Source organism: Molothrus aeneus, chromosome 1, assembly GCF_037042795.1.
Source record: "Molothrus aeneus isolate 106 chromosome 1, BPBGC_Maene_1.0, whole genome shotgun sequence".
Classification (NCBI taxonomy): Eukaryota; Metazoa; Chordata; class Aves; order Passeriformes; family Icteridae; genus Molothrus; species Molothrus aeneus.
The window spans coordinates 127,826,843-127,853,942 of NC_089646.1; positions in this window are offsets into that span (position 1 = coordinate 127,826,843).

A 27,100-nucleotide genomic window follows, 5' to 3' on the forward strand; every position below is an offset into this window, starting at 1 on the left:
ACCTAATCACTAAGAGCAACAAGTGAATTCTACATAATGGTCTATTTCCATCTCTGGACTGACATTGGGAAAAGTGAACACTGAATAGAAAAAAAAACTTGGTCAAATTGGAGGAGGACATTTTCTTTGAGAAGAAAAGAAGGGTAAGAATCTGAGAAATCATTCTAAGGAGGTTCCCCTTAATTAATAAATTAAGGAAAATCACAGTAAAATGAAATGAGAAAAGCTACACAGATATGGAAGTAGATATCAGCCTAGAGTCGTGTTTACAATTGAGAAAACTGTCAAGTTGCAAAGGAGAAATAAAACTTTTCAATGATCCCCAGAAAATACTTGGAGGGAAGAATAGCCAGGCTGGTTCAAGAAAAGAATTATTTATATGGAAATGGAGCAGTGGCCACAAAACATACACAAAAACATACATCAAAATGAGGAAGAAAAAGAAGTCAGACAGAATTTGCAATGCTTAATTGTCCCTAGGGAGTATCTGATGAGATTTGCAACTTTTGTAGCAGACCAAGATAGCCCTGGTAAAGAGATGAATACCTGAATGGATTTAGCTTATACATGAATCCACTGACGGCAAGAGGCTACAGAATCCCTGAGACAGTATCTGGAGGTGTCACAATAAAGCATTGCTGTTTGCTGAGTACCAATATGTCACAGTTCAAAAGTTCAAAAGTGCAAAGCCTTCCTGTATACCTTTGTTTCTAATACAGAACATTGAAGAGAATTATGGCTCTGTCTGAAAGGTTTCCTTGGCTTCTCACTCAACTCTAGCACAAGGCAGATGTCTGCAAAGCTGTCATCCCCTTCAGCAGAGGTAGTGAAGGGTCTGGAGAGCAAGTCATATGAGGAGTGTCTGAGGGAGCTGGGGTTGTTCAGCCAGGAGAAAAGGAGTCTCAGCAGTGACCTTATTGCTCTCCACAGCTACCTGAAAGGAGGCTGTAGCCAGCTGGGGTCAGGCTCTTCTCAGAGGCAAACAGTGACGGGATAAGAGAAAATGGCCTCAAGCTGTGCCAGAGTAGGTTCAGGTTGGACAACAGGAAAAATGTCTTCGCAAAAGAGCTTGTCAAGCAATTGGAACAGGCTGCCCAGAGGGGTGGTGGAGTCACCATCCCTGGAGGTATGTGGCCCTTTCAGACATAATTTAGTGGTGTCTGGTTGGACTTGAAGATCCAAAAGTTCTTTTCCCACCTAAAAAATTCCATGACTCTAAGCCAATGTCATGGCCCTCCATGTGTGGTATGGAAGAGCCTGAAAATCAGCCAGCTGCAGGACAGATATGACACCATGCAGAGAGCAGGGAGCAGCCTGCCTTTGGCACAGTCAATACATATACCTGCTAGAGAATAATGTTCAGCTCACTGGAAGCCTGGGAAAAGCAGATTGCCCAGGGGCTGGGAGAATTCACACTGCCTTTCAGTAGGTGAGCTGATGGCTGTAAATAAGCATTTAATTTTTATTATGGTAAATAAATGCTCTGGGCAGTTCCTAAAGCTTTGGGAGTCTCATTACTGTCTCCTCTAAGGTAAATTCCTGCAAACAATGTTATACACAGTACTTCTGAAAGTGTGTATATCAGCAAGTGAAAATTTTAAATAAGAAACCTGAATAATTGTCACCAAAAGCATATGCATGCAGAAATAAAAGCAATAAATGGGACAGAAAGTTTACTGTGGTTTCTTAGCATTCTGATGTGTACCTTTGAAGGCCATGAATGCCAATGGAGTGTTGAAGTACTGAAAAATTGAAACAGATGTTATGGAGAAAGTTGAAAGTCAATATACAACCTCAATATATGATAGATATGGAAAAAACCACTTCAGTGGTTGGCATACGCTTAAATATAATTAGAACCGGATGACAATTTACTGAGAGAAAATTATTGTGCCAGAAAAACACAAATAATAAAACTGTGCAGAGGGAAGGATGTTGAACATTGGTGCTATGGGCACGGGTATAGGTGAGGCACTTTGGAAATAAGGAATCTGTGTTTAAGATTTTCCCATGGCACACTCAGTCAGTGAATTTGAATGCTCTCCTCATCCTAATACCTCTGTCTGGCTCCTAATGCACAATTTTTTGAGAAGGAAATAGTAAGTGTAGCTTTGATTTTACATAGCAAACTTTTTAAGCTCATTAAATCATTAAAGAAAATCAGCTCCTGTATGTATAAGAGTAGTATCTTTGCTATTATAGTGAGAGAAAGCAAACTCACCTGAATTCACACATCCAGAATACTAAATGTAGCTTGAATATTTTTGTGTGCATCAAAACAACTTATGTTCCCAATACTGACAAGTAGATATTTATGTTTTAAGGATTATGTATTGTGCTAATTTAAAAACCAAAGAAATAAACCCACAAACCCATTAAAAAAAAACAAAAACCACAAAACCCCTTCGACTCTTAGAAGTTGAACATTAGTCTTCTGAGAGTAATAGGATGCAAATAATAATTTTTTTGAAAAATTTGTAGGGAAATTTAAAAATACACATGCAAGTATAGGTATATCTATACCTGTATAGTCACTTATTAGATGAATGAACTTGATCCATGCTGTATCTATTGGTATTTTTCATTATATTTAATTTTAATTCATTTATTCATAGTTTTAACCTTTGTAAGAACATCAGTTATTTAAATGAGTAGAAGGTAAACCCCATCAACAAAACTGCAGGGTTTAATGTTGAAGATAACTGACATGCATGAAGTCATTGTATTAAAATATTGTTTTTCTTATTGTTTAGCACAGATGGTGCTGGTAATTAATATTGTGCATTTTTTTCATCAGGGGATTCCCTGATTACAAAAGTCAAGCTGTATGTAATAAACTGCTGCATTACACTGTATGAATAAATGATTTATGATTTATATATTTATTAATGAAAATTTCATTATCCAAGATGCAAATTATGCAATGTTTTAAAGTTTCTCAAGATACATAGTGTGAAAAATCAGGTATTTTTATAAAATCCATAATTCATTAAATACAGTAGAGTATAAAAAAACCCCATTTACTTCTGTTCTTTCTAAAGGCTTTATCTAAGTACTGATGATCACAAACAAACTCATTAGAAAATGTGCCTCAGCAATCTAAATATCTTTGAGGATTTTCTGATACTTCCTGCAGAGGGGATTGCAAGTACAGTTAGGAATGAATTCTTCTGTCTTTACTCAGTGAAGACAAACATTATGCTCTCTGCATCATTTTTGGTTCAGGGTTTGTTTGAATGGGACCTTACTTTATAACACTCATTGAAATCAAAGCATATATTTTTGCTATATCTAGTAAACTAATTTCAAATTAATTTCTGAATAGGACCATAGAAACATGCTTATATACAACCACCTAAAGTAGTACTACCTTTCCTTGGTGGCCTTTAAATTTTAGGGCACTTTGTACTGTCACAAAAATGTGCCTGACAAGAAAACCCAGTTGTCCTGTGACAAATTGACCCAATTGCTCTTGGTCCTATTTGACAAACCTCCAGCTGCAAGATGCAGGTCTGTTCCCAAACTACCCACAAAGTGTGGAACAGCAGCAAAATTATTCTAGGGCACACCCCAAACAGGCACACTCCCACCCCACCCATTGCAAATGCAGGTTCAGATGGTTGAAGCCTGTTCTCCAGACTGGAGGAGCTTCTGAGCCTAAAAACACTTGGCAAGCTGGCAAGGATATGCAAGACAAACAAGGTGCATGAGATATACTTCACTTACCCACATGAGGGAATCAGTAATCATAACTACTATAAAGTGAGCTTTTTTTACTGCTTCTGCACATATTCCACTGAGAAGTGGATTTTTATCAGTTGCCTGTAACCTTTTGTCCACATACCTTTCTCTTGTACAGTCAACAGACTGGATTTCATTTCATTCACCTGCAGTTCAGGGTGGAATTTTGAAGCAAAAAGATCTAGATATTCAACATGACTTTTGAATAGGGCAGAAAATGGAATCAAAAGGTTCATATCTAATAAAAGGATACTTTTGCCTTCTGAGTCAAGTTGCCTCAGTCCTAAGCCACAGCAACTATCTAGTACATGATACTACAGACTTTAGAATTTGTATTTCTTGGAAGTCTTTTTTTTTCCTGAGAAGAATCCTAACTCTCCATCATCTACTGCAAAAATAAGTAATATTCTATATTCAATGGATTATGAAATAGTCACTCAAAAATATATATTTCAGAAGTATACTATATGTAGTGTCTACCTCCAGTTTTATTATCCATTATTAATATACTTTTTTGAAGATATGTGAAAATGGCTATAAAACCATTAAATACCTTAATTAATAACTACACTTTATGATTTATGGTAAAGCAATAGATAATTTGAATTTACACTTTTGCTGTACTCCATATTGTCACCTTTAAAATACACATTTATTTTAAAAATCAATGCCTTTTAGCTACTGCAACTTTTATAATAACTTTCAAGTAAATCAAGGAATCCAGATATCATTAACATTTTTGTCAAGTATTTTGCAGATTTGTCCCCAGGTTTCTCTATCAGTGTGCATAACTAAGGGAGAGAACAAAATTATGTAATTGTAATGTAATTTGTAAGTAAATACATGTTCCGTTTAGAAATGTGAAATTATTTTCCCTTTCAAATTAATAATATCTGCCATATATGACATTTTACAATCTATAAATTTACTATGACTGCATGGAATTTGAAGAATCTCTGGGTTTTTTCTCACACAAACCACACATGCATTTGTGTGAGTTCTTTAAAGCTCCCTGATTTATTAGGTTATTATAGCATGAATTAGTGCAATAGAATGCAAAATGCATGGTGTATGTATGTACACCATAAACTTTGGGGGAGAAAAGCAGTATTTTAAAACAGACTAATACTGGTGACAGTATACAGCATTTATATTTTGCTGCATCAAAACAGCAGGTTTTAAAAAGAAACATTGTCACGAAGCAATTAATCCAGTTTGTTAACTTTTTAATGGAAAAATGCTACAAGAAGTGTTATAGTAGCTCCACTTGTAAACTATCTCAGAATTCTCAGTTCTCTATTAAATATTACTGTAATGTAAATTATTGCATGTTTCAGATTTGCAACAGAACAATTTAAGAGCTAGTAATTCCCACAAATAAAACAATAATAAGTGATCACTGAGACTTCTCCTAAAGTGGAAAATTAGTTGCTTAGGATTTCAACTTTCCATGGGATTTTTCTTCATTGTTTTCTGCATGAAAATGTTTATGAATATGGGAGGCAAATGTGCAAATATCCAGCGTTTAGCTACTAGAATAATCTGTATTTTGAATTCACATTTCACAGATACAGTGTTGACTAGCTGCATGAAAAATATTAGTTCAAATCATAGAGGATTTGTTCTTAAATGATGCTACCAGGTCCTTGATGTATTTGTATATGAAGGAACATTTCTTTTCTGTGAAGGAATTTGAGATCTATAACCCAAATCTTTCTACCATCATATTCTGTCTTTTATGAGCTTCTGCTTTGACTAGGCCAATGGTATCCTGGCTTGTGTAGAAACAGTGTGCCCAGCAGGACTCGGGCAAAGAGCATCCCCCTGTACTCTGCACTGGAGAGGCTGCAGCTTGAGTCTGTGCTCAGCTCTGGGCCCCTCAATACCAGAGATACTGAGGGGCTGCAGCATGTCCAGAGAAGGGCAACAACACTGGGGAAGGGTCTGCAGCACGGGTGCTGTGAGGAGCAGCTGAGGGAGCTGGGGTGTTCACCTGGAGGAAAGGAAGCTCAGGAGATTCCTTGTCATTCTCTGCAACTCCATGAAAAGAGGTTGTAAGAGTGGATTGCTTCTCCCAAGTAAAATGGGGTAGGATGAGAGGAAATTGCCTCAAATTGAGGCAGGTCAGTTTGATTATTGGGAGAATTAATTCACAGAAAGGTCTGTCAGGCATTGGAACAGGCTGCCCAAGAACAGGTGGAGTCACCATTACTGAAGTTGTTTAAAAGACATGTAGATGTGGTGCTTAAAAACGTGGTTTAGTGGTAGATTTGGCAGTCCTGGATTAATGGTTGGACTTGAAGATCTTTTCCAACCTAAAGGATTCTATAATTCTAGTTGTTTTAATTCTTAGTTATTTAAATCTAGTTACAAGACCACACTAGTATGTTGTTTGCATGAGTAAGAATTCACAGATGTTTGAAAGCATCATGAAAACAAGCCTTGATGTAAGTTGCTGGGTGTTTTTGAGTCCTGCCACTTCAGTCTTTCCTCATGAAAAACTCACAAAATAGATGCTTTCTTCTGCCACAGTTTTAAGCCCATCAGAAAAACAACTAAATATCCAAAAGGAGTGGAGGGTATTGGCTCAGTTCCTGGGAATTGTTTTAAACTTGTAGATTCCTCTGCCTTATTGCAACTGGTTGCATGACTGTGCTGACCAGCAAATTTACAACATTGGATCTGTTTGATCAACAACAAATCACTGATCCAGGCTGAAATAATTTATAACTGCAAAACATGCAAGAAAATGTAGTTTTGGAAGTGAAAATCAAAATCAGACACCTGTATTTTTTAAAGACTTCTCTGTATTATTTTGAAATTTATTTATGAAGGGTTATTTTTTTATATATGCAAGCTAATATGACATAAATCGAGGAAATCATACCACTGAAGAATATGCTTAATGAAATCTTCATTGTTACAAGAAGATACCATAGAATATCTGGTTTAGTTGAGCATATGTACAGTTTTTAATGTAGGTGGTCTCTATCTGGAAAATACATGATAAGAAATACAATTCAAATAAATTAAAAGTTAATATTTTAGCTAGGACCAAGAAGAAACCTAGAGCTAAAGGTAAATGACTTTTCATACTTAGGGGAATAATATTTTTAGCAATATTATTATCCTTGGAATTACACCATTAAAACTTACTACATTATATTAGAATTTTCTTTATGTTTCTTTCTGCCAAGTATTATACCTCGGGATCAATAAGTAGATAATAAACTTCATTTCTTACATTGAACAATTACAAATGTGATCTATGGCAGCTGAAATGTGGTACTACAATGAAGTAACATTCTAAATCTATGTAAGTAGCCTCCTTACAGAGAAAAAAACAGAAATGGAGTTATTGGACATTTCTGCTCCAAACAAAACAATGAAAGTGAAACAAGAGCAATGATTCAGACTGATTTCCTACCTTGCTGTCTACAGCTCTCATCCTTTTATTTTACTGGTAAATTGCAGATATTTACTATTCTTTTCAAAATATCTACAAATATATATCTCTGAGCATATTTTAATCTGTGCACTGAACTTTTTACCCAACACTGCAGTGTTTGAAAGTAGCGGGAGCTGTGCGTGAGGATCTAGGATAGCATATGGCCTGAGGTCCAGCTGGATGTCTGAGCATGTCATTCCAGACGCAGGTTTGGATTGCTCAGTAATTAGCAACTGACTGTTTAATATTGTTAACTCATTTTTTCTTTGCAATTCATGTCCCGCTTTTCAAAATTCTAAAAGCAAAAATTGTGCATGTGCCAGCAAAAAAATAATAGTAATGAGCTCATTTCCATACCACTGGTCCCATTTTCATGCTGACTGATGGTGATTTCCAAAACTGAGCTTTACTGGCAAACAGGGTTCTGCTAGCATTGTCCTTCCAAATGCCTGGAGGAAATAATCCCAGGTTTCAAATGGAAAAATAAAAAATATGCTCAGTTCTGTCTAGGTTTTCGCTTTACTTTTGTTATGAGCTGCAATAGCCCATAGTAAATTCAGCTTCGGAAAAAATTATTTTTTCTTTGTTAACAGTTTGAGGTAATTGTGTTCCTGTTCATTAGATGCCACAGATTCAGACAGTTGAGCTCTCCTTGCTCTATCTCACTGAGGCAAAGAGACTCACTGTGATTTGTCAAATGCTGGCAACTCTATGGCTCTGCCTTTTCTATTACCAGGCTGCAATCTGCCTTGGAATGGATCTGCAGTGGAAAGTTTTTCCTCTAGGGATTTGTGCCTCATCGTTGAGGTGTATCTGTAATCACGCAACAGAACAGTTGTGCAGATGTGGCACCAAGAGGCAGATATTCAATGGCCTGTTCTTGTGATTCACTTGAGCACAAAACTCACTCAAAGAAGGACCATCTTCTTTTGCAATAGGCTGGAAACTCTCATCTGTTATTTCTGCAGTTGCTATTTTAGTGCCTGCATCCATTTGCCCTTCTAGTTTTGGAATGGTTGCCCCCTTTTTTATTTGCCAAAGGCCACCTTCCATTTTCAAGTCCTATCATGAAGTATTGTTTTGATAAGCCTGTGCGAGTGCAGTGGGAGTTTTGTGCCACTTCATTTGTATATCACTGACGAGTGAATGTCACAAAGCTTTCTTTCTGATTTGGGCTTACTCCACTCCTGTTCCTGAGTCAAACTGCCCCAGGGTCAGAAAGGATGCCTGAATCTGATTCTGGTTCTGATTCCAGTCAGCTCTCAACAAATAACAAACAGTCAAGGTGAGTCCATAAAGCACACACTGGCGATCCTGGTTCCAGGAAATGCCCTATTTTTTCCCTCTGTTGGCAACTTTAGCTTAAGGTTTCATGTATTTATGGGATTTTCATGCAAATATTTCTTTGCTAATATATTATGCTGGGAAAAGTTTTGATTTCTTCTACTTTTTCTGGCTTTTTTTATACAACAGTAAAAATACACATTTTATACCTAAACTGTAACTTCTGTTCATGAAAACTCTATTTTCTATTTTTTTCCAATACAGAAAACCTCTTTGTAGCTCTATGCCAGGATTTGTGGCAAAAAAAAAAAATTATTGCACCCTGCAAATAAATGCAATGTTTTACCTATAACTCTGTGCTTTTTAAGACACAGTCTGACATTCACTAAAAGTTGTGTATAGTCCATTCACTTTGGTTTCATAGAACTGAGTTCAGAATTATACATGCTTTAGTTTTCTTCCCAGGTCCCAAGGAAAACAAACGAGAGAGAGTAAGGAAGGGGAGAAAGCTCCCTAGATCTATCACTGAGGATTTCATGGATACTTAGGTGACCATATTGCAATTCATAGGAAAATTTTGTATTTTCTTAAACCTAAACACTTATCTAAGACCTAAATACTGCGACATAAGAATGTGTGATAATATCTGGCAAGTTATTTATTTACTATTGCTGATAATAGTTCATCCTGGAGGTTAGAGTCAAGGGTACATTTTTGAGGATATAAAATGAATATGCAAATCTGTTCTTATTAAAATGAAGTGAGATATCTCTCCAGCTGGATTTCTCTGTGTCTATTTGTTCCCTCATAACTTCCTATTAAGGTCTTACTGCTACATATCTACAGCAGGAGTTTACACGTGCAGGTAAACTCACTGATCATCTCTGAAGCCAGAGTTCATTTGAGGACCCTTATCAAGGCTCCTTTCCAAAGAGAGGCTCCCATTGCATCTACCACTTATTCTTATAAGAGGGTAGTTTTTTTGTTAGTTGTTCAAACTGTTATGATTTTGTGTTATTCTTTACTTAAATTATTATTATAGTAGCAAGATGCCAAATTCTCTTAATGAAACCTATACGAGGATTTTTATGGACAAATCAAATACTCTGCTTGCCTACAGTATTTTGTCTCTTGGTTGCTAAGGGCCTTTCTTTGTGGGCTGCATATCACAACTGATTTCTTAGGTGTCCTTACTAGGGTTAACACATGGGCACCAAGTGACATAGCCCCACTCATTGCCACACTTCCATCATAATGAGGACTTTGGGTTTTCTTTCACGTCTTCAGGAAGGTAAAAGTGGGTAGGCACAACAGCTTTCCAAAGATTCTAAATATCAGTCAGTCTTTACATTGCAGATGGTGCATGCCTGCCAGAACAAACAATAAATCCTTTATATTCTGCATGCAGCCTGGGAAATCCCTCTGCATCTATGGGATTCCATAGGATTCTGATTCATCTCTTGACTGTGGCTGATAGGTGCTGAAATCTGCTGCTTATGCTGTACTTCCTGCCAGGTAGCTCAGTATGCAGCGGGCAAGCATCGAGGAACTGAAAAGTGTTCCCAGCTTCCTTGGTACAGATTTCACTGCAAAACTCTCTAAAGATGACCTCATGTACTGAACAAACTCTGAAACCCTAAATTAAACAGAGTATTATTTTTAGAAGGAGCAAGGAAATTTCTCTAAGTAAAATTTACAAATCAATTGGTAATTCATTTACAGTTGCTTTCCAGTTATAAAATTGAGGATAGATTAATGCTAGGCAATGCCATGCATGGATAAATTGCAGTTGTTTGATTTGCACCGAATCTAGGCTTCTAAATGAGGGTACATTTCTGCTGAGCACTGATCTCTTTTTTTATTTGTCTACATGTTGATCTTCTAAAAGGCTGAATCAATACAGAGATTGATAATAAGGAGCTTGAGAAATTTACATTTATCATCTGAAACAAATGCTGAAATATGCTGAATAACTGGAAGATTGCTGTGTGCTACAAATCCCCTTTTTCCTCATTGCTGTGGCTGTTGCCGTTCTTTTCAGGTGCAAAAAAGTATTCCATGAAATCCTTCAAAGTATTAGTAAAGTAATTTTGGTTCCTAAATCAGTATGGAAATTTGTAGTTTCTTAAATAATTATTACAGAACGTAATATTATGTAACCTATTATGTACAATAGGATGATAATAAAAAGGTGGAATATAAATAGATATAAAAATATAAAAGGCATATGTTTGAATTAATACCTGCAATTTTTTTAATCGCTAAGATTAGTTTAGTGTGTTTGAATTTTTTTGTGTGGTATAATGATGCCAGTGTGGTAGGTTTGCAGTATAAATTATTAGAAGAAACTTTCTGATATAAATAATCAACACTGACTGTTGTATAAGCTTAATTAAACATGATTTTACTACTAAAATTTTGCTGAAATGCAGGTGTAACTTAAGGCAATATGGATTTCATGATTGACTTTAAAAGAGCCAGGATTTCACTGTAAGAGATTAGGAAGTTGTGTGACATTATGCAGCACACATATGTAATCTTGTACTATTTTTTTTCTCCCAAATTAGGTTGGAAACTGTTATTTTTAACAAAATTGTACACAATTGGAAATGTATATGTCCAGCAATTTTTAATACTAGCTATGAATTTGTTATTTACTTATTGATGCTACAGATATATGCAAAAAGAACACAGAAATTTTCTTCCTCGGAGATTTTATTCATGTGCTAAGCATACAATTTCAGAGATGCTTAAAATTTTTGATTATTTTAAATATGGTTTTAGCTATTTCTCTTAGCAGCTTATAGAGTTGAATGTAAACATAACTATCTTTTTTATCAAGTGTTTTCAAACATTTTGATTTTCCCAAAACTGCAGTGTTAAAATTTTAATATGCCAGAAATACCCTCAAGTTCACTGGTGCTTTAAGACTGTCAATCATTATGAAGCAACCAGAAAACCTTCTTTGTTCTCTTCCTGCTATATAAAAACATATCCTAATGTGATCACTAGTCATTCTTGTATGGTGCTTTTTATTGCCTGAGAATCCAAACTAGAACAGTGGCATTTTCTTTACTTGCTAGTGACATAAAATTCATTACAAGTGCTAATTTTATAGGGTAAGATGGCCCAACCATGTATTAAGCTCATTGTTTTGTATCTAAAACAGATGTTACCACAAATATCATTGTTGTGCTGTATGTCTCTTTTTTTTTTTTGGTCTCTGATATGTGCCTGTGAGATCCTCTATTTTTAAAATTTCTTTCCTATGTATTTTTCAAATAAAAGACATCTGTCTAATAGTAACAAAGATTTCTTAACAGCTAAATCTCCATTTGCAGTCAGTGTAGCAACTTTTCCGCCTCTGTTAACTGTGTGTCAACATTTCCTTCTACAGCAGCATAAATTGCTGATTTCTAGCATATGGGCATGGAATGCCAGATACATTGTGGCTTAGCTGAGGCATTAAATAAATCTCTCAGTGTTGCTGAATGCTGCTGCTTCCTAGGGTCAAGGAAATGAAGGATGTGAATTTAGTGTTAGAGAAATAAAAGGAGAAGAATATTTTGATTTTCATACCATTTGAGGAAAAAAAAAAAAGAGAGAAGAGGAAAAGTCTTAGCTTGCTCCTAGCTCTTGTTATTCCACATGCAGTGCCAGGCTGGTATGGAGTACAGCTGAGCCCTTTTAAAATGTAAGTACAATCCTCAAGAGCTGCATCGAAATAACAAAACACAGCACATGTTATAAATGAGTGAAAACAGAATCTCTAAATGTAGAAAGGACCATAAGAAATGCAACCTAACTTTGTGAAAGGTAGAAAAAGATGAACTGTATTTTTAGGATCGTGCGTTGTCACTTTAAAAAACCCTTCGTACTGGACTGTCTAAATGTGCCCTACCAAGTTAGGCTCATGTAACTATACTAAATAGGAGCCTACGACACAGAGTACATTGTTTAAAGACTACTTCAGGATGGTTTAGGGAGAGGATGATATAATCTAAATATGTGATAAAAAGAGATTATGGGTACATATAATATTCCACACTGGCAGGCATTCCTATCATGTCATATCAAAGTCTAGCAAAATGTTGAAAGTTAGAAATGTTATCTAGCATTAGCAGGCATTTAAGGAACGTCTCTTGAATATTTCTAGCATAAAAAAGTATTTCATGTGATGTAAATGAATGGTAATTTTCTGACTTTAAAAGAGAACTGTGCCAGTATATTTCAGCATTCTGGACCGAATTCTGCAAACATGGAGATGCTTTCAATTTGCTCTGCCTGCCTTCCTGCCTTAGATGGCTGCGATTGCAGCGAAATTAATCCATTTAAAAATCTGCGGCTTAAACTTAAGGATTTTCAGTTTTTTCCCCCTCTCTTTTTTTTCTTAGAATATCAATAAGTTCCAATTGAAGAGCGGATTCTTTTGCAATTCAGGCATGTGCCGGCGATAACGGGCGAGTTGGCATGAAGAGAGGCAGAGATGGATTAATTATGCAGAGAACATGGAAATTCTGCTTATCATCGGCTAGCAAAGGAGCCCAGCTCACATAATCAGCAAACGAAGGGAGAGAAAAAAATAACAATGCAATGGCACCTTCCAGCCCATCATCAGGATTTTTTCTACCCCCTTGTAATTAAAAAATAACATACACTTATAGCCCTATCTCCTGTGCAGGCAAGGAGTGGATGTCCACAAAATAATTGCAGCGGGATATTAGAGCTGGGAACAAGGGCTGTCCATTCGTAGTATCCCTTACTCTCTCCCTCCCTCTTTTCTGGCCTCTCCTAGGCACTTTCCTTCTGTCTGCATTCAGAATCAGATGAGTGTCTCAGGTGACATCCTATCTCAGTGTCCATAAGTCCCAAATCTCACCCTTATCAAGATTCAAGCAAACATATATATGATAAATATTTGAAGTGCAGAAGCAGTGGGGTTTCATCCTGATCACCTATGAGCTATCTGCAGAAAATCACTTTGATGGGAACCTTTCCAAATAGTCTTTCTGAGTTAAAAAATAGACTGATAGAAAGGATTTTTTGTTGCTGTTGCTATTTCACTTTTTCTTAAAGAAGATCATGCTACCTGTAAAGTTTTGGGTTTTTTTCGTTTGTTTCATGCTTTATTAAACACAAGGTAAAAAATAATGCAACAGATTTATTGTTCAGATAAAATTATGGTTGTTTAAAAAGGTTCAGTAGCAATATATTTGAGGAGACTGATAAAATAAAAAAGAAGAAACCTGTTTCTCATTAAAAAACCCCAGACTGATTCTATATTTATTATTGTTCATTTTACTAATGGCATATTAAGGTGCAGACAGTATATGTTACAATTTTTCTCCATTGACTACCAATTTTACAAATGTGCTTTGTGGCTTTTGTAACCATCTACTATTTTGCCCACTGCTCCCTGTAAGTCATGCTCCCAGACTTCTGAGCCCTATTGTCCCTCCCCCCAGACCCACTGGTCAGCAACGGAGGCCAAACACAGATAATGAAGCCCAGAATGATAAAAAATTATGCAAGAAGGAAGGAAAAGCAGTAGGCCAGGATTATAAAGCTGGCTGTCTCTGGAAATTTAATTTATTCATTGAGTGCCTCCAAAGCAGGGGACCAGTGTGGGGCGCAGTTTGCACACCAGTAAATGAGCTCCTGGGGACTTTGATGATAACTGATTCTCTACTAAGTTTGTAAAAATTTTTAATCCCAATTCAGAAACAGTGATGAAGCTGGAACATAAAAATCTGATTCCATTGCAAAGTTATGCATGAAAAATCAGTAATAAATTTTCATCAGTATCCTTAAGAAAAGAAACGCATTTACAAAACTGGCATCTTAAAGACAAGACACTGTTCCAAACTCTGCTCTGAGGCTCCATAGTGTAAATCCAGAATAAATCCACTGAGCTCATTACATTATATAATCAAAGCAGTGCTAATGTATATGTGCACACATAGTCACACACAGTTTCAGAAAAAGGTTCAGCAGGGTGAAGCTTATGTTATTTGTTTCAGCAGTACAAGACCCTCTCCAAAATCCTGCATTAAAATTACTTCAGTGTGGTTTCTTTGTTTGTTTTAAATGAAATTGGAACAGAACAGCTCTTAGACATCACAGCTCTTCCAGCACTGCAGGGGTGCAGCAGCAGCAGCATGTGTGCTCCAGGAAAAATCACTTCTAGCCTGAGAAATCCCCTTGTCCAATTGTTCTGCATCCTGGCCACTTCTCCCAGTGCAGATGCCAGCTAGGGGCATTTAGAGTTCAGTGTTCCCACCTGGACATTTTGTGAACAGGAAATTATCTGAGACCTTCAACCCTTCAAGCCACAACAGTACTTTGGGACTAGATTGTCTCTAGGATTCTTTTCACTATCCCCATACTCGCCCCAAGCTTCATAGGAAAGTGCTCTGGTCACACTGCCTGAGAATCAGAAGGAAAAAGCTGGGACGGGGAGAATGAAGAACCATTCATTCTCATTCTCATAGGAGAAGATTAGATTCAAGAACATCTAAGGAACCCAAAGGTGCACAAAGCCATAGAACTTGATGAGATGCATCTGTGGGTCAGGAGGAAACTGTAACCCTCATTTTTTAAAAGGAAAAAAAGAAAGATCAGGGGTATGACTGGCTAGCCATTCTGACTGCAGTGTCCTGGAAGATCATAGAGCAGATGCTCCTGCAAACTGCTAAGGCACATGGAAAACAAGGAGGTGATTGATCACAACCAACATGCCTTCACTAAAGGAAAATATGTCTGGCAAATTTGATGGTCTTCTATGACAGGGTTACAGCATTATTGGTGTGGCAACAGTGACTGGTGTCTACCTGGACTTGTGAAAAGCATTTGCCACTGTCCCATACAACATCCTTGTTGACTGGAGAGTCATGGATTTGATGGATAATAAATTGACTGGATGGCTGTGCTCAAAGAGTTACTGTCAATAGCTTCATGTCCAAGTGGACAGACTCTCTTACAAGAAGGACTTGAGGGTATTGGTTGATGAGAAGGTCAATATGACCTGTCAATGTGCACGTGCAGCCCAGAAAGTCAACTGCATCCTGGGCTGCATCAAGAGGAGTGTGGTCAGAAGGCTGAGGGAGGGGATTATCCCCCTCTGCTCTGCACCAGTGAAACCCCACTTGGAATACTGCATCCAGCTCTTGGGCCTGATCAGAAGAAGGACATGGACCTGCTGTAGCAAGTTCAGAGAAGGGCCATGAAGATGACATTAGGGCTAGAGCACCACTCCTATGAAGATAAGCTGAGAGAGTTGGAGTTTTCAGCCTGAAGAGGACAAGGCTCTGGAGAGATGTCAGATCAGATTTCCAGTACCTAAAGGAGGCCTACAAGAAAGCAGGAGAGGTACTGTTTACAAGGGCATGTAGTGATAGGACAAGGGGTAATTGTTTTAAACTGAGATGATAGATTTAGATTAGATATTAGGAAAAAAATCTTTACTGTGAGGTTGGTGAGGCAATGGTTACCTAGAGAAGTTGTGGATGCCCCATCCCTGGAAGTGTTCAAGACCAGGCTGGATGGAGCTTTGAGTAACCTGTTTTACTGGCAGGTGCCCCTGCCCATGGCAGGGAGGTTGGAATCATGATGATCCTTAAGGTCCCTTCCAACACAAACCATTCTATGAACTTATGGTAGCAGCCTTAGTGGGTTTAAAGAGGAGACACAGGCAATCCCAGCCTGCTTGCAGTCCTGTTGTACCAGTAGCTGTTTAGTGTTGAACAGAATTAAAAAAAAAAACCAGTAAAAGAAAGGAAGAAAAATAATTGAGATGATAGGTCCATAGTCACAGAAAAACATCGGAGGTACAGCTACCATAAAAACTAAGTAGTCTCTAAATTATCTATGTCTATACATTAGACTGGAGATAGTAATTAATAAACTTCATTGCAGAGGCAACAGCTGGTCACCCGGCTTAGTACTGTTTGTGAGTAGAAGAAGTCATGGTGAGAAACTAAACCAGCTACCCACATTGTCCTTGAGCCTATAAATAGATCTGATTAGCCAGGTGTGTGTTCATGCAGAGATGCAGCTACAAGTTCACTTGGCAAGTTTTATCTTTAGCAGCTCCTGGTATTAAGCAGTTTTTTGTTGCTCTGCTGGGATAGAAACTTTGCATAGAGCACATACCTCTATAATCTTTTACATTTCCTGAAAACAAGTTTCAACATCTTTCACAATAGGAGGCAGATAATAGAATTCTTAGTAACTGTAACAGTAAATGGATTTGTAATCTACCCATGATTAAAATTATTTTCATCATGAAGCAGAATTCTCATTATTGCCATTTTAATATTATCAACTATAAAGTGTCTCAGTGATTGATACTATAGACAGCAAACCCCTATATTATGGTAATTAAATCTAAAATGAATCAGCCTTCCTTATACGTCTTAGTATAGCACCTGATTATTTAAAAAAAATTATATTATATAAAATATAATATAATTTTTTTTTTAAGTGTCACCTAATGGGGGATGCCACTTTAAGAAATACACTAGAATAAGAGCTGCTCAGGGTCAAAAAGTTGAGCCATAGGCAAAACAAAAAGAAAAAAAAAGGAGAAAAATATATTGTTCCCAGTTTTAAATAAAGGGGATTTCAATTTGTGAAAACTTTAGGTCTAATATTTTATAGATACTAAGACCTTTGCACGAGTCTGATAACTCATACCCAACATGTAAGCATGTCATTGTTCACAGTATTTGCATGAGTGTGTGCTTGTACAGGCCTTTAAGAGAGGAAAAAAGCAAAACCCTTTTGCCTTTAAATGTTTTTGTTTTGTCTTTGAGAACAAAATTAAACTCTCCCCTTTTCAAAAAAGGTAGTTGTTCCTGCCCCTCTCCAAGTTTTAGAATGACAGTTTAGTGCTGTCTTAAATTTGGGCCAGCTAATGGGTTAGTAGCTCTTCAAGACAGATTTCAATATCTGGAAATGATTGGCAAAAATATACTAAAAAATATAATTGTTCACCCTTACCATATAAGATGGTTTTATCAGGACAGGAACTTCTCAACCAGAAGAGCATTTATATGTTTTATCCCCTTAATCTTCAGTTGTTTTCAGTGCATTTTACCACTGCCTGCTCTTACAAGTGACTTTTTTCATTTTGGTGAAATTTTAGTACAAAAAAATTCTTTAGTGCCTCTGTTCATTTGCAGATTTCACCAGGCTTGCAAAAGCACACCTGTTGTGCTGTCTGGATTTCCTTTTCTGATCATAGGCTTCTGACAAAGAGGGGGGAAAAGAAAGATTTTTATCAAACACTCTTCACCGGACAATGAATTTTCTTCACCATTTGAATGTATCTGTGGAATGCCTGAGTGATTCATTACAGCAGATTCTGAAGTATGACAATGGGCCGCAGAAATGACTGATGGTATCTTTTTCCTGATTTCATTTCCCTGATCCTCTTCATCCCTTGGCCTGTGTACCTCGATTAATTAGAAACCAGGGATTTTCACTCATCAGCTGATGGGTTTCATGCTCCACTCTGTCACAAATCTGCTGCTTGCACTATCTCTCTTACAGCTGGTGGCTGCTTTAAAAACTTTCTTTTTTCTTTTTTCTTTTTTTTCCCCTTTTTTGAAGCAGTGCTTTGTGACTACAGGTTTAGGCCTTTTTAAGATTCAGACATATTTTTAAAAAGAGATTAAAAATTAAAGTAAAGAAGATTCAAAATCTCTGATTAAGTTAATCCCTATCCAAATGATACTTGTCCAAAAATGAACTTTTTGAAGAGATAATAATGTAAATGTTTCATAGCTCTCAGCTTTCCAAGTTCTTTTTTCAAGATATAATAATTGAAGTATTATGCAAAGGATGAAAGTATATAAATATGATTTTTGTGAAAAAGGCCCATACGCTCAGTTCACATGCATTTTAGTCCTGCCTATACTATATTGTTAAGCCAATTGCATTTCAGATTTCACTTGTATGAGGCACCTTCTAATAGGATCCTGCAATAAATCATTGAACTATTATTGTTTCTGGAGGAAATATTTCATAATTGAAAATATGCTGCCCCTTAGGGTATATACCAAATTAAAGTCACATGGTGATATAATCCCTAAGGAAACAAACCATAATTAAATAGTATTTAAAATGCAGAATATTTTGCAATAAAATCCCCCTCAGAAACTTAAAATAATGTGTGAATCACAGACAACAAACATATCAATTATGTCTACCATAGAAAATGTAACCACTGCTATTTTACTTTCTTATCATTATGTATACCCTCCCAGAATTTTTTCATTTAATTTCTTCATTTAATATGTTGTCAGCATTAAAATAGGGACTTTCTTTTTCTCCCTTTTTTTTTCCTGTGTGAGCAAGGATCAGAAGCAGCATAGTCTTTCTGGAATGTCAGACTTTGTGGACCCCATGTACTACTGAGAGGGGCATTGCAGAGCCATAGACATCTATGTCTTTTGTTTCTGTGGTTTTAAATAGATAACAAGTCTACAATACAGTTAAACTTAATTATGATTCTTTGAGCCCCTGTATTAATGATTGATGGCCGAGGTATAAAAGTATACATACAATATCCTATGATGCAGCCTTTTGCCAGGCAGGAATTTGCTCAAGCAAGAATATTTTCTCTTTATTTGTTTCTTCAGTTTTCTTTTAGTCTCAAAATAAGTGTCAGGTGTGTAGAGTTGAAAACGAAATAGAATATCAACATTTCTCTACAATTAAAAATTACTTTAAAATGTTAATTGAATTGCCTTAACCCACTAATTTTTATGGTTCCTTTCCACATTAATTGTAATTTTTTGCTTATCACTAATAAGGTGCCCTTACAAAGCAGCCTACAGAAGGTAGCCTGGTGTAGAGAGGATCTTTGTTACCCTGAAGGAATCTGCAACCTGCAGCAGAGGGTCAGTCGTACAGTGCCCAGCTCTCCACCTGGAATGCTGTGTCCAGCTCTGGGGTGCCCAGCACAGGAAGGAAATTGACCTGTTGGAGCAAGTCCAGAGGAGGCCACCAAGTTGATTAGAGGGATGGAGCACCTCTCCTGTGATGAAAGGCTGAGAGAGCTGGAATCGTTCAGCCTGGATAAGAGAAGACTTCAGGGTGACCTAATTGTAGCTTTCCAGTACCTGAATGGAACCTACAAGAAAGACGGAGAGGCACTTTTTCAAAGGTATGTAAATAGGTATATAATATGTAATAAGAGAAGGGGGAATAACTTCACTCTGAAAGATGGTAGGTTTAGATTAGATATGAGAAAAAATTCTTTACTGTGAGTAAAGAGGCCCTGGAACAGATTGTCCAGAGAGGTTGTGGATACCCCATCACTGGAATTGTTCAAAGCCAGGTTGGATGGGGATTTGAGGAACCTGGTCCAGTAGCAGATGTCTGTGCCCATGGCAGGGTGATTGATCTAGATGATCTTTAACATCCGTTTCAACCCAGGCCATTCTATGATTCCGGTATATAACTGAGTTTGCTGTTTCCCAGGGACAGACATTATTGGGATGTGCTCAACTATGACCTTCTCAGATTTTGCTTCTTGTTGTGATACATTTATATGAAAAAAAACCCATCAAAATTCATATCTTTGGGATTTTTTTTCTTTTTTGCCATGTTGAAATTAGTTATGATGAGTTATGATGATCAGTTATGATGAGAGACATGACTAAAAATATTCAAAGTAATTAAGCTTTTATGGGAGAGATTCTGCAGTCAGATGTTTTCAGCCCTTTGACCCATTGGAAAATGCATATTGTGTTTCATAGAAATTTGACCCTAGACACCTCCTGCTTTTTCATGAGAAAAAAATAGTGTTGTTTACATTAGTCTTATTTAATATGCTCCTTGAAATCAAGTATAACCTGTTGTAACTAATAATCCACATAAATCTTCTGTCTTCTCCATTTTGTGGTCTCATTTATGCACTACTCCCAGTCAGCCAGTTCAGACTGCTAAAAACATTTGTCCGAGTCATTATTCTGAATGTCTTTAGTAGATCCCTCTGCTTGACCACATCTAGATCAAGCTTAGAGTTCTTCCTTTGATTAACCTTATTCTACTCAGCTTTGCCACACACACCAGCTGCTACCCCAACTTTCAGCCCTCTCTGCTGCTTGTGCTGTCAGGAGAGCTGCCTCCAGGACCCGCCCCTCGGGCACCTTCATGTGGTGTAGCCACTAGTAGCACCTTTCTCAGTCCTCAGTGATCAATTCCCCAAAGTGTTTTCATGTCTAATTCAACATGATAATTCTCCACGTTCACTGAGGTCTTCAAACTTTATCTGCTATCTAAACCCAAGAGGGAAATGGAATCATTAATTGATCCCATTTTGAATGGTTCCATTGAAATTAATTCCATTGAGAATATGGATTTTCCTTGTATTTAAAGTGTTAATATGTGCAATAAATATAAGTGTTAACTGGTCTGGACAAGGTGGATCGATGGGCTGAGGCCAACTGTATGAGGTTCAATAAAGCAAATGCTGAGTCCTGCACTTTGGCCACAACAACCCCCTGCAGTGCCACAGAGTGTGGGCAGAGTGGCTGGAAAGCTGCATGGCAGAAAAAAAGACCTGGGGCTGCTGGTTAAGAGTGGTTGCAACAGGTGAACATGAGCCAGCCTGTGCCCAGGTGGCCAAGAACACCAATGGCATCCTGGTCTGGATCAACAGCAGTGTGGCCAGGAGGACCAGGATGCCATTAGGGATTGTCCTCTTGTACTGGGCACTGGTGAGTCTGCACCTCAAATCCTGTGTCCAGGTCTGGGCCCCTCAATTCAGGAAAGACATTGAGATGCTGGAGTGAGTCCAGAGAAGGGTTATGGAGATGGGGAAGAGTATAGAGAATAAATCATATAAGATGAAGCTGAGGGAGCTGGGCTTGTTAATCCTGGAGAAAAGGAGGCTTGGGAGTGACCTTATCACTCTCTACAGCTCCCTGAAAGGAGGGTGTAGCCATGTGGGGATTGGCCTCTTCTCCCAGGCAACAAGTGACTGGACAAGCAGACATTGCCTCAAACTGTGCCAGGAGAGGTTCAGGTTAGATATCCTGATATAAAATTTTTTCACTGAAAGGAGGCCTAGGCATTGGACTGGTGGGAATCACCATCCTTGGAAGGAATTTGGTGGAATCACCATCCTTGGAAGAGTTTGAGAAATGCCTGGATGTGGCTTTTAGGGCTATGGTTTAGTTGACAAGGTGTTGTTTGGTCAAAGGTTTGAGTCGATGATATTGGAGGTCTTTGGTCTTTTCCAACTTTAATGACTCTTTGCTCCTCTGATTATATGATTTTGGACTTTCAGGAAATGTATTTTCCTGTGTTTCAGATATGGAGCTCCAGAGCTCCAGCTCTTAAAAGAGTAGGCACAGCCAGTTAATGGCTTTGTGGATCTCAAGGCACATCTTACTTTCTTCTCTGCCTAGACATGCCATATTAAGTAAATAATTTACATTAGGGGCTTTTATTTATTAATTTATTTTTATCAGCTTTTATTTTCCTTCAGTAAGGAACAGATCTTAGTTCATCTTTACTCTGGTGCATATGGATTCTATTATTTAAATAGTCTGCTTCAGTTCCTTCTAACCATTTACATGAAGGACAGGCACTTGTATTTAGGACTCCGGTTTTCCTATGTAGTCAAGTTAGGAGCCTTCAGAACGTGATTTAGAGCTCTAAAAGCAGCTTTATGGGTTTGAAGAGGGTGACTATTCCTTCTCCTTGCTCCTGATGTTACACCCAATGAGGTTCTGATCCTGATGGCACCTTTCTTGGATTGAGACAATGGTAATATTAGGAAAAAATATGATAAATTTAACTGTCATTTGAGTCTTGGAAAATTGTGTGTTACAGAAGACCTTGAGAAACAAGCTGTGAAACTGAACATTTTTTTTGTTGAATTGAACCCTGATGAACTGAAATCCCAATTATAATTTCATTTGTACCCTGAAATTCATTTCTCTGCAGTTTTCAAAAGAACAGCACTAGATCAGTACATCTCAGCCCAAGCTTACCAGTCATCATCAACACTATCTTTGTATTTGAAAATTAAAAAGTTAATTAAAAAGCAAGATGGATAAGAATTTGCATTTCTGATCAAAAAAGTTTTGAAAGTTTTCTCTTGCTATAAGACTTAGTAATAAAAAAAAAGCGAAACAATTTAACCTGTTTATTAAGAAGTGGAACTTTCTTAGAGTAGGCAACATCTATTTGCTTTTATACAGAGACATTACTCTCTGCATTTTTCTTTAAGCTCAGAAAGACACCATCAATAGTTCCTTTTCCAGGTTGCCTAATTCTGAGATTACAGTGAATAAAAATGCAAACAAAGGAGCTTTTTGCGCTGACACCGAGAATGTTTTGAAAGGATCCCCAAACGCAGTCAAGTGGTACCATCAAAGCACAAGACAGGGAAGTGACCTGCTGAGAGTAACACAATAGACCCAAAATATGGGACAGGAACACTGCCTTTCCAACATGGCTTTTTAACTTTGTTTTTGATAAAGACCCATCTCCTATACTATCATAGATACTCTAATCAAATCTAATCAACTTGAAAATATTACTGAAAACATTCACTGCAGCATAAAGACATAAGCAAACTCCTCCAAAACAAGCGTATATGTGCATGTTTCTCTTTTGCTCGTCTACTGTAAAGAGGCTGGATCAAGGCTGTTTTCCCTTTGGTAGGATCTGATGTTTTCAGGGATGGAGTTCTGTTACACCTGTCCCTAAGTCCATGGCCAAAAGGGCAGACTCACTCGTTTGCCTTGTTAAAGCCACAGCTGAAAGGGACACAACAACCAAATTCACAGATTCACAGAATATTCTGTGTTGGAAGGGACTCACAAGGACCATCAAGTCCAACTCCTAAGTAAATGGCTCATACAGAGATTGAACCCACAACCTTGGTTTATTACTTCTCCCATTAACATTTCTGCTCAGCAGGGAGTTCAAGCTGGTCTGTGTCACACCAATTCCAACCATGAAAAAAGAGGTGTTTCAAGTGCCAGTGTGTAAAAGTGACATTGGTCAGAATGGGGGGAAACCGGATTAATAACAGCAAAGCCAATCAAAAATTGTGCACTTGCAAATCCACCATTTTTGGAGAAATTAATATTCATTGCATTCTGATTTCTTTTTAATAAACTTGATTGAGTACTCATTTTTATGAGAAACAGTAAAACCTTAGAAGTTCACAACACCAGCAGTATTTCTCGCAAGAAAAGCATCTCATGCAATCCTAGTTTGACTGTCTACACTCTACACCGATGGTGGACACTTGAAAAGAGGAGTCCACTTTTCAAAGGAGTCCACTGTGAAAACAAGGCAAATCCTCCCTTGCAATGTAAGTCTTCAGAACTTCTTGAGCTGGAAAAGGGATCCACTTCCTTGAGCTTGGCAATTCTATTAGAATGTTCTCATTAAAAAATGTGTCTAATTGCTCTTTTTTACAGACTAATACATTAGGCTTCCACTACATTCTGGTTTCACTTGAACTGTAGAACTGACTGTGTAAAGAACTTTCTTCTGTGTAAAAATTTGCATGAATTTTAATTGATAAAAGTTTTTCTGCTACATGAATAGTGAATAAACATTCTCCTTTCACTTTCTACATCTTTCATGATTTCATGGACATTAATTTATGTTTCCCTATACTCATTCCTCTCCCAACATGTAAAGTAATTTTCTATTTAGTCTTTTCTCATAAAAAGTTGGCTTGTACTTTTTTCTTGTCTCTACTTTTTCTAGTTCTACTATATAAATTTTCAGGTTAAACAACTCACTGTTTATTTTATTACATTTTTATTTTATTTTATTACTATTTCCAAATTGCTCACTGTTTAATATGTAAGAGTTCTGTGTGTCTGTGCAATGGCATGATATTTTTTGCTTTGCACTTTGTTTGTTTCCCAATTATTCATAATATTTATTTTCTCTTTTTGGTTATTGTGAAGGAAATTATATTTTCAGATAATATTTCTAACTATGGGATCTTTTTCTTGAATAACAATGGCTAGTTTATAGCCTATATTTGTTTTCTCATTTACATAAATTTCTGATCATCAGTATAAATTTCATCTGCCATTTTATTTCTCATTCACAGTGTGGTGACATCCACCACAAGTCTTCTCAGCTTTCATTTTAAGTGATTTGAATAATTTGAGACTATGATTTCTATACCAAACAATCTTCCACTGTATTGATAAATATATTAAATAACAAAGTGTCTACAGTTATCTGTAAGGAACTCCTCTGTTAACTCCTTGCATTGGAAAAAATAACTATTCATTTCTATTCATCACTTTTAGATGACTTAGAACCATGAGAGTTAAGATTTTAATAGACTTTTGTTGTAAGATTTTTTTTAGTGTTCAAGGTATGCTAGGAGAATTTGGTCACTTTTATCTATCTCTGTTCACTGACTTCACAAAATAACTTTTCTGTAAGTTAGTGAGACATAATTTCTTTCTACAAATTTAATATTAAAATTTCCAAATTTTATCTAATAGTAATAATTGCCTTAATGTCTTAAAATACAAGGGTCTTAGTCTCAAGAATATCTTTACAATAAGACATGACAATTCTTTACTATAGCATTCCATCATTGCTCATTGTGGAATAGAGATTCAAGTTTGCAATCTACCAGGACCTCCTGAAAATCTTACATTTAAATAGGCATCATGTCTAATAACTTTTTCTCCTCTGATATGAATGGCAGACTCTATACAGTAACCAATTAATAATATGATAATACTATAAAATTTTATATTTGAGTTTATTCAGAAGTAAGGGACAATGACTTGCCAACACTAATTTTATTAATTTGTTCCAATTCCTAAGAGATAATTTTGGCTGTGTGGACAGAGTTTTTGTGAAGCCAAGTCACAGGATCCAAATTTTCACTGTTGAAGTGTTTGCATGACTAAGCAGAGAAAAAACTTCCCAGGACATTAGAAGGGACTACTGAACTGACTCTACTGGTTGAACAAAATTCCAGGTCATAGATGTCATTTCCCCTGAAGGAACTGAGATTTACAGTTGAATAGCTGCATAGTATATGCAACCTGTGGTTCCACATACACATTTGTTGTATGAATTAGGCTGGTGCACCTGGTTACATCTCATAAATACAGGGAGGGACCAGGTTGAAAATGTTTTTCAGCTTAAAAAATGTGCATAATATATACAATGTACACAATTTACACAATGACATTCAAATTTAGAGACAAGAAAATCTGGTATGAAGGAGTGGAAAATGAATTGTGGAAAAATCTGACTGTATTATTTTATTGTTCCTTTTTGTATGTAGTGTTAAAAGTTCCAGCCTAATTTTTTTTCTGACAGCAAAACCTGGATGATACACTAATCAGCTCATCTTCAGCTTTCCCTTTTTCATCTCTTAAGGTGATACTAAACTTAGCCATAAATGTGAATGTGAGGTTTGAAACCTGATTTATTTTAATTTCTTGAATAAAGGTTCTATGCATATATAGCCAGAATAAAAGTTAAATTCAAGCCTTGCAAAAAATTATTTTATTACTAAAATTAAGGAAGAGCATACATCAAATATTAATGTAAAATAACCTTTAAAATAACAAAGTTAATTTCAGTCACATAATGCAACATTAGTTTTGCCACCTTTTATTAGTATAGGTAAGTCAGCATCTTGGATAACTATAAAATTTTCCCAACAATTTGCAACTGTTGAAATTGCTAGTACCAATCATAACAGTCCCAGAAAATGCCTTGGTGCAATTTTTTTTTTTTTTATTGCAATACTGCAATTTGTCTAACCAAGTGCTATTGCTTCTCTAAACAATACCCCTGCCACCACACAGCTGGAGAAAAGATGGCAGAAGTGGAGCCTTATCAGCCTTGAATGCTCTTCTAAGCCCTGAAAATTTTTTGAAGTGAAGGAGGAGCTGATCGTAACTTTTACTTCAGTAGTAGGGCATGACATGGAGCAGATGAGAAAGGCTTTTCCTCTGTTTTCCCGTGGATGCCATAAAGGTAGAGTAAGAGATTGAGTGACTCATAGGATAGGCCTGGAACTGCATCTAGGAGCCTGCTGCATCCATGAGAAAATAAGTGTGGGAAACCTGTGTCCCAAAAAGCTGTGCTAGGATTTCAGTAGTGACACCATAAAGTCTTCCAGTACAGAAGAAAAGCTGGAAAATAAAGTATAAAATATTGAGTGAGCTTTTTTATCTTCACCTGCCAATTTTACACTGACATGTTCAGCTATTAATTTTAAAGGGTTACAAATTATTTAGACCCTTTGGAGACCTTATGTGAAGAGCAGAATAAATCCAGGCATATCTATTGTTTAGTTGCATCATACTGAATGAAATACAGTCTCTGTTCATGAAGTAAATGTGGCAGTAAATCAATTCCATTCCAACAAAACCCTTTTTTAAAAAATTCCTTAAGGATTTTGGAATTATTTTTTAACATCTGGCCTATCTTATATCTGCTTCACCAATCTAATGGTGTCAGTTTCAAAAGAAAAGAAATTTCACTGAGATTCACTGGAAGATGACAGATGGATCCTCTCTTACTGCCCGAGACATGAAATTGCAGGTGACACCTGATATATGATAATAAAAGAGCACCCATCCAGTGCTCAGC